The following is a 7,835-nucleotide window of genomic DNA, read 5'->3' as shown; positions in this document are numbered from 1 at the left end:
TCATTTTATAGATAGGCCGGCAAGGTTAACGAGTTAATCAAATCCTATCTATCAGACTCCTGAGTCCATTTCCTCTTCCTTGTGGCTCAAGGTTATAATTATTCTTTATGGACTCTCGGCGTTTCTTTAGATCTGATTTCCTTGAACTCCCCTCCCGTTTCCTGAAAGCCAGGGCTCAGAGGAGAGAGAGGTGAGTTCTGTGGAAAGATGTCTGCTACTCATTTCCACCTGGGTGTGGCAAAGGTCAGTCTCAAGGAATATGCTTAAATATTCAAGATTTTAATCTGTTCACTGGTTCCTCCCCCTCTCGGGCAGACGTAAGGTGGAAAGCTCGTGGTCCCCAGGGAGCTCCAGCCCCTATGCACAAGTTAGTGGGAACCAGCTTCTGACCTCCTGGCAGCTCCAGATTTTTACCTGAAAAACAGGAGCAATGTCCTTTGAACCCTGTGCACATATGAAGATAAACTACAGTGATTTATGTGACAGTGTCTTGAAAATAGAGACAACAAAATACAGACAGATAAGCCATGGTCTTGGTTGCTACGTTGTTATGGTCTCCCTCTGCAATGCACCCAACAGGTAAGGAACAGGGGCTAAATTAGCCAGACCCTCTCTTTTTAGGGAAGGTTCATTTATCAGGTTCTTTGACTGTGAGCCTGGGACACCCAGCATCTGACCCTGAGATGATTAAATAGAGGGGAAATGAGGATGCCTATCTCTGTGCAAGACATGAGGTGAGATACTGCGGATCCTGAAATGGGGATGTGTCAGGCTGCAAAACTCTTAGAGCAGGTTCCCCGGGCCACAGACATCTCCCCCCAAGACCAGCCTCCTGTCTCTAAAGGAATGGCCAGAGCCTAGCTTTCCATTCTAGCGGGTTGCCCCATGCTACATGCCCATGACCTCTGACTCCCTCTAGTTCTCTCCTTGCTCGCCTGAATTTCAAACTTTGGTCAAGGAGGTTTTGTCTATAAACGTACAGCGTACAGGGGTGTGGGTGTGTGTGTGTGCGCACGTGTACGTGTGCGTATGTGTGCATACGTGTGTATCTTTTTAAAGGACTGGGAATCTTTTGAGCAAGCCACTGGCCAGGGATTACTTCTCTACTGCCCTCTCTTGAAGATGGCCATTGAGTGACCAATGAGATATGAACTTGGAGAAAAACACAGTGGCCTTGGGAACCATGGAGGGTGCCCCTCTGTAAAGGCTGATGTGTTTCTGTTCAAACTGGTGCAGAAGGGAATGGAGTAAAGGACAGGGAAGCACACATGCGTGACTTCCACATTAGCCAACTCACCTGAGAAGGAAGGCAGGCACGCCAGAAGGTCCCTGTGACTACCCCTAACCTGGGTGATCGAGGCAGAGCTGGGCAGGCAGAGGTCTGATGCCAGGGACCGTGCCAAAGGCAGATTCCTCTGAGACACTCGTGCGTGATGGCTATGCTGGCAAAGGCAAACAAGCAAACGAAACAAACCAGGGCTGCCTCTGACAAATACACGGGAAAGACAAAAAACACCGTAGCATCCAAGGTACCCAGGCATCTCCTGACGCCTTGGTCCACCTCTGCATATCAACTCCCCACATCCTAAACATTCCTTCTGCACAGATGAGTAACTAGTGACAAGCAATTAAAAATTTCCCCTTTTCTTCCATCCTAACCTTGAACAAACCTCTCTGAGACCTAAACACTAACTTCAGAATCCACCTCTATCTCAACACTGGGCAGGTGTCAACTCCCCTCTGCAAGGATTTAAAAAACAGCACATCAACCACAACCACCCCAGCATGTAAATCTATTAATTAATTCAACATTTAATAAGTCAAAGGAAGAAAATAACATGATCGATTCAATAAATAGCAAAGAACTCATCCCATAAAATTGAATATAATGGAATTAATTTGCATGCATACATACTAAACTTATAATCCTTTTATACAAGAATGCACTGTAGTTCTTTCATATGTGCTTTAAAATCTCAAAGCAAAAAATCCTTGTCATGCTTAACGGTGACACATAAAGCCATTCAAATTGAAGTCGGGAGAGTGAAATGCCTTTGGCCACTATTATTATTTAACGTTGTTTTGGAAATACCAGCCAATGCGATTAGATAACAGATCGCTTGACAATGATATAATTGCATAGCTAAAAACACAGAATAATCAACTGAAGAAATAACTAGAAAGGGTAGGAGAATTCAGTGAGCTGTGTGGTTTTTAAATTAATATGCAGAAATCAGTAGCTTCTCCTTACTTGAAAAACACACGTTGAGAAAATACAACAGAGACCACTCTCATTTACAATAGCAATAGCAATTGAATATCTAGGGATGAAATTTCTAAGACAATTGCAGGACCCTTAGGAGGAAAGTAGATTACTCTGCTGAGAGAGAAACTCTATGGAGGGACTTTTTCTAAGAGTAAAAGAAATAACATAGCTTATCCTTGGGATGGGAGACTCCAGCATGTAACGAAAGAAATTACCCTAAACTAGGTTCTATAGTCCATGAAACATGAAATAAACTACTACCAGGATGCTTTGGAATTTCACAGCATGATGTTAAATCACACATGGGAAAAATAGTGTATGAGAATGATTAAGGGGCTTGTGGAAAAAGAAGAGTGATGATGGCCATCTTTCCCAGATATGAAAATGTTTAGTTATTCCAGAAAAATTAGAATACCCTGCATTGAAGCATGGATAGACAGTCATTGAGCTGAATCCATAAGCCAGAAATAGACTGAAATACCTACGGGACTGTAGAACTTTCCATATAAGAAAGCTGACATGTTAAGGCAGAGAGAAAACAATTGGAACATTGACAAGTTAGTCCTTGGGGGACAAGCAAGTTACAGACCAACATGTATAGTATGATACTATCGTGTAAACAGAACAGCTGTAGATTAAAATTCTTCTGGGAAGAAAGATGAGAAAATGATGACAGTGATTAAATCTTTGCTGGGGAGGATGGGAGTTAGTTGTTGGGAGAGGGAAGGAGATTTTTACTTTTTACTAAGTTTGGGGAAAAATGACTTTAGTGTTTTGAAACCAAAAAGATATATGTCTTTATATAGATAATGCAAACAATATGAAACATTTATGAAAGAAAAAAATGAGATTTGTTGAACATTAGTCTAGAAATGTCACGATGGATAGACAAGAATAGTAATAGACAGATGGAGAGAAATACTTTTATAAAATTGGATCTTATTATAAATTTATCAAACATGCACTAAATTTAACTGATAAATTTCAAACAGGGTCTTCTTTGCCTCTTCACCGTGAGAAAAAGAATTGGTTCCTAAAAGCCTCCTAGAAAGTTAAGGAGAAAATGATGATAAACAGTTAATAGAATCTCTGCTTGGTTTTAGTTGCAGGTTTCAATTTTTCACAGTTTCTATTAATTCACTATAAAAGATGATGGAATGATTGCATCTCCACTCCCTCCACCCTGCCTCTCACTTCCCACTAGGTTTCAGTAGCTTTATTTGTGCATTTTAAGGTTTTATGGTTTCCATGATTTATTTGGTAACGATAATTCCCAGAAATGCTTGGTTCCAACTCTGCCTCTGAACATGTGCACTGTTTGCCACGAGTTAATATTCCAGAGCGTTTCCATCTTGATCTTTTTAGGATGTATTGTTTGGTTAGCTGGGTTTTCCAGGAGTAGCTCCCTGATGCGGTAGCTCCTGAGTTCTTCATGTATGAGGGAGTCCATGTGTTGCTTTTATTTTTGGAGGGCAATTGGATTGCGTGAAAAGACTTGAGGGATGGTTCACATTTCCTTGGAGATCCTGTAGGCTCCTCCATCTTGGGGGTGCTCTGAAAGGGCAGGAGGAAGCCAACAGGAGTCCCTCCCTTGGAATAACATCACTTTGGCCCAGGATACTTATGTGATTCCCATATGGTTCTTTATCATTATATTAAGTGCATTAAACACATACACATACACACCACATGCACATACCACACACACACAATACTACTTATTAGAGGCATCACAGAAGAAATCATTCTCAAAGTGAGGGAAGAACTCAATCTGCTGCTTGACAGACCATACCATATTCCTGGAAAATTTTAATAGAGAAAATAGATCCTGAAACACATCCTGGTAAAATGATTTAACTCTAGAGATGGAGAAAGAAAACCACAAGCTTTCACACAGGGAATATATAGTTAGCCTAAAGGAGAAGGAAAAATTAGGCACCACTGTCCTCAGGCTGCTCCACAACACAACTATGACAGAAGCAAAGTATATGGAATTTTTAGGAGATATTGTGAGCCCTAATTTTTGTACCAAATGAAGTTCTTCTTCTTGTATAAAGTCAATAAAAAGTCGTTATCAAATATGCAGTGGGCTTCCCTGGTGCCGCAGTGGTTGGGGGTCCGCCTGCCGATGCAGGGGACACGGGTTCGTGCCCCGGTCCGGGAGGATCCCACATGCCGCGGAGCGGCTGGGCCCGTGAGCCATGGCCGCTGAGCCTGCACGTCCGGAGCCTGTGCTCCGCAACGGGAGAGGCCACAGCAATGAGAGGCCCATGTACTGCAAAAAAATAAAAAAATAAAAAATGCAATGAACTCCTCCTGGAAAAACTAGTAAGCCATACTTGAAATGATTAAAAATAAAGAACTCAGAACAAAAGGAAGATATTATGGCCAGTAGTGAGCATTTAAACATAGGACTAATGATAAACATCTATGATAATTATGTTTATGAATACTATAAAAGTCAACATACTGAAAGAAAAGATTATAAAGTAAAATTTTAAAATATTCTGTAATATGGAGAGGCTAAAATTCCTGTGCTTGTTAATGACAGAAGTGGCTGAAGCATGCTATACTGATTTTCATGGCAGAAAGGCAAGAAATCGTTTCATTTTTAAAATATTGTTTCTGGAGTTGAAAAACATTTAATGCCTCTATCCATATTATTTAAAGATACAAAATAAGTCACTAGAACTAAGAACAAATTATATGGCTCTTAAATCATCACAAGATGAAAAAGTACTGATTGTAAAATGAAAGCTACAAAAGGAATAGAAAGTATTTCATTCTGACTAAAAAGGGTGGGGGGCACGGATAACTTAATATGTGAAAACCTATTAGCATAATTCACTATGTTGCCAGATTTATGAAGAAACCATATGCTCATCTAAGTAGATGCAGAAAAACACTCAATTAAATTTAACACTCATACGTGATCGAATAGCAGCTCTTAGCCAACTAATAAGAAAAGGGAACATTCTTAACTTAATAAAAGGCATCAACAAAACAGTTAGAAATCATCCTATTTGAGTGGTGAAACATTAGAAGCATTTATTTTGAAGTGAAGAGCAAGAAAATATTATTATAGTTTCTAATATTTAATTTATCATTAATTTAATATTAACATTGTACTGAAAACCTAGCAAGTATACTAAGATCAGGAGAAAAGATTCCCTCTTTCCACACACAAAAACAATTCCAAACTAAAAAATATACATAAAGAGATAAGAAAGAAAGAAACACAGTTATTATTTTTGCCAACCATGAATTAGAAAATGTAGTTACAAAAGTTTCTGCCAAAAACACAGAAAAATATACAATCTGAGAATAAATCTAGCATAAGATGAGCATGACTTTTACTGAGAAAATTATAACACAATTTAAAAATAGTTAAATAATAGAAAATGCATTCTGTGTTTACAAGTCAGAAGATGGCTTATAGCCACATCAATTACCTCCAAATTAACATGTGAATCCTATGTAATTCCAGTAGAAATCCCATAAGGTTGTTAATGAAACGACATTAGGTTTTATCATAAAATTCGTATGGAAGGGTACAGGGTTAAGAATAGAGATGTTCTGAGGAAGGAAGAGTGAGGTGTGGGGTGGGTAGGGGAGACTGACCATTTCTCCCAACTTCATAACATTAAGCAATTAATTAGAACAGGGTGATAGCCTCACAGAGGTGAGCAAATAGTCCAAGGAAACAGAGCAAAGGGCTTGGAAGCCAAGACAGGTATATTTGTTCTTCTAGGATTTTATCAAACTCTATGACAAAACAGTCATGGTGGAAATACACGATGATGCAGTGTTGGTACTAGAACAGCTACCCATCATATGGGAAAATAAAGTTAAATGTATACCCCATGACAAATTGCAGATAGACCAATGAAGTAAGTTTGAAAAGTAAAACTAGAAGCTTTGTAGAAGAAAAAATAGGACAATAGCCAATGCTGAAGATATGGAGAAAAGACGACACTTCTGTGTGTATGTGGTGTGTGTGTGTGTGTGTGTGTGTGTGTGTGTGTGTGTGTGTGTGTGTAGGGTGTTGGGGGGTATTGTACATGGGACAGTTTCCCTGGAAGACAATCTGCTTCTTCTAGTGAAGCTGATGATGTTTATGCCCTACATTCCTACGTTTCACTAATTCAGAATAGATCCCACAGAACATTGCCCATATAGGATATGTTCACTTGTAAAAGGGAAGATGAGAAAAGACCTAAATGTCCATACATGGGAAAATGGATAAATCATGCCATATTCATATAATAGAATCCTCCATAGATCTGGACATGCCTATATGGAGTAGAACAGGATGGGGATAGAAACTTCAACTATTTGAATAACATGCATCTATTAAAAGAAATAATATCTGAAGCAAAAATAGAAAATGCAGTTGAGTATACAAATTACTATGATGATAACTGGCACCAGTGTTCTTCTTGAGGTTAAACTTGTCTGTTAAGAACAATAGGCTTAATAAACTCCTTTGGGTCCGGAAGGGAAAACCCAGACAGCCTCTTTTGGAGAAAAAGACCTCTGAAAGAGGATACTTCATATTATTAAACTATGATTAATGTAGGAGTGTCAGATCATAGAAAATGTTTACTTAAAAGTCGAGTATTCTACTCTGTATGATACTAGAATGTGGACACATGCCATTATACGTTTGTCCAAATCCATAGGCTGTACAACACCAAGAGTGAACCATAATGTAAACTATGGACTCTGGGGGATGCTGACGTGTCCATGCAGGTTCATCAATTGTAACAGATGCTCCACTCTGGTGGGGGTGGTGAATGACGGTGGTGGCTATGCATGGGGTGGGGGGCAAAGGGTAAATGGGGAATCTCTCTGTACCTTCCACTCAATTTTCCTGTGAACCTAAAACTGCTCTAAAAAATAAAGTCTACTAAAAAAATCAAATTTGTGATACAGTTTTAAAAGTTGAGTATTTTAGCTTAAAGCTTTTAATGTTTGTACATTTTACAATGATCACTTATTGCTTTTGTAACTAAGAAAACTAATTAAATTTCAACTATACTAGGAATCAATGAAATGAAAATTACAACAAGCAAACTCTATTTTACAGATCAAATTGTCAAAAATGTAATTAAAGTGACAAGGTTCCCTATTGGTGAGAGTTCAGGGAACAGACACTCTACTGCTGGCAGAATGTACATTAGTACAGATTATCTGGAGGGCATCTAAACCCTGGGAAACATTCAGACCCTTTAAACTGTAATTCCACTTGAAGTAAATTAACCCCAGCTAAGGTCAGAGATGTGTAAAATATTTATATAAAAGGGAGTATGTTGCTTCTTAAGTTATAAAAGTAAAAAAATAGGAGATCTCTGTATACCCAATGATCAAAATTTATTTAAATAAAATATGCTACATTTATGTGAGGAAATATTACCTGATCACTCAAATAAATTTTTCAAAAAAATATTCAGTTTTATGGGAAAATGTGATATACTGGTAACAAAGCAATTTTCTAAACAGTATTACAGTTGACTCCTATTTTTGTGTACGTGATTTTGTGGTTTTTTTTTTTTTTTTTTTTTTTTTT

At 38.5% G+C, this 7,835-nt stretch overlaps 1 long non-coding RNA gene across 1 annotated transcript in view; it reads right to left on the bottom strand.

Annotated features, from left to right (window-relative positions):
* Positions 1–1,846: 1,846 nt before the first annotated feature.
* The window catches only part of LOC113624448 (uncharacterized), an 11,412-nt gene continuing 5,423 nt past the window's right edge, over positions 1,847–7,835 (bottom strand). Inside the window, exon 4 of the long non-coding RNA XR_003434341.1 lies at positions 1,847–3,820. This is a non-coding gene — a long non-coding RNA (uncharacterized LOC113624448). The remainder of the gene's footprint in view (positions 3,821–7,835) is intronic.

The sequence above is a fragment of the Aethalodelphis obliquidens genome, unplaced genomic scaffold (genome assembly GCF_003676395.1).
Source record: "Aethalodelphis obliquidens isolate GAN/ISIS:26980383/991018 unplaced genomic scaffold, ASM367639v1 scaffold2, whole genome shotgun sequence".
NCBI classification, from domain to species: domain Eukaryota; kingdom Metazoa; phylum Chordata; class Mammalia; order Artiodactyla; family Delphinidae; genus Aethalodelphis; species Aethalodelphis obliquidens.
This window is presented reverse-complemented; position numbering and strand designations above follow the sequence as displayed.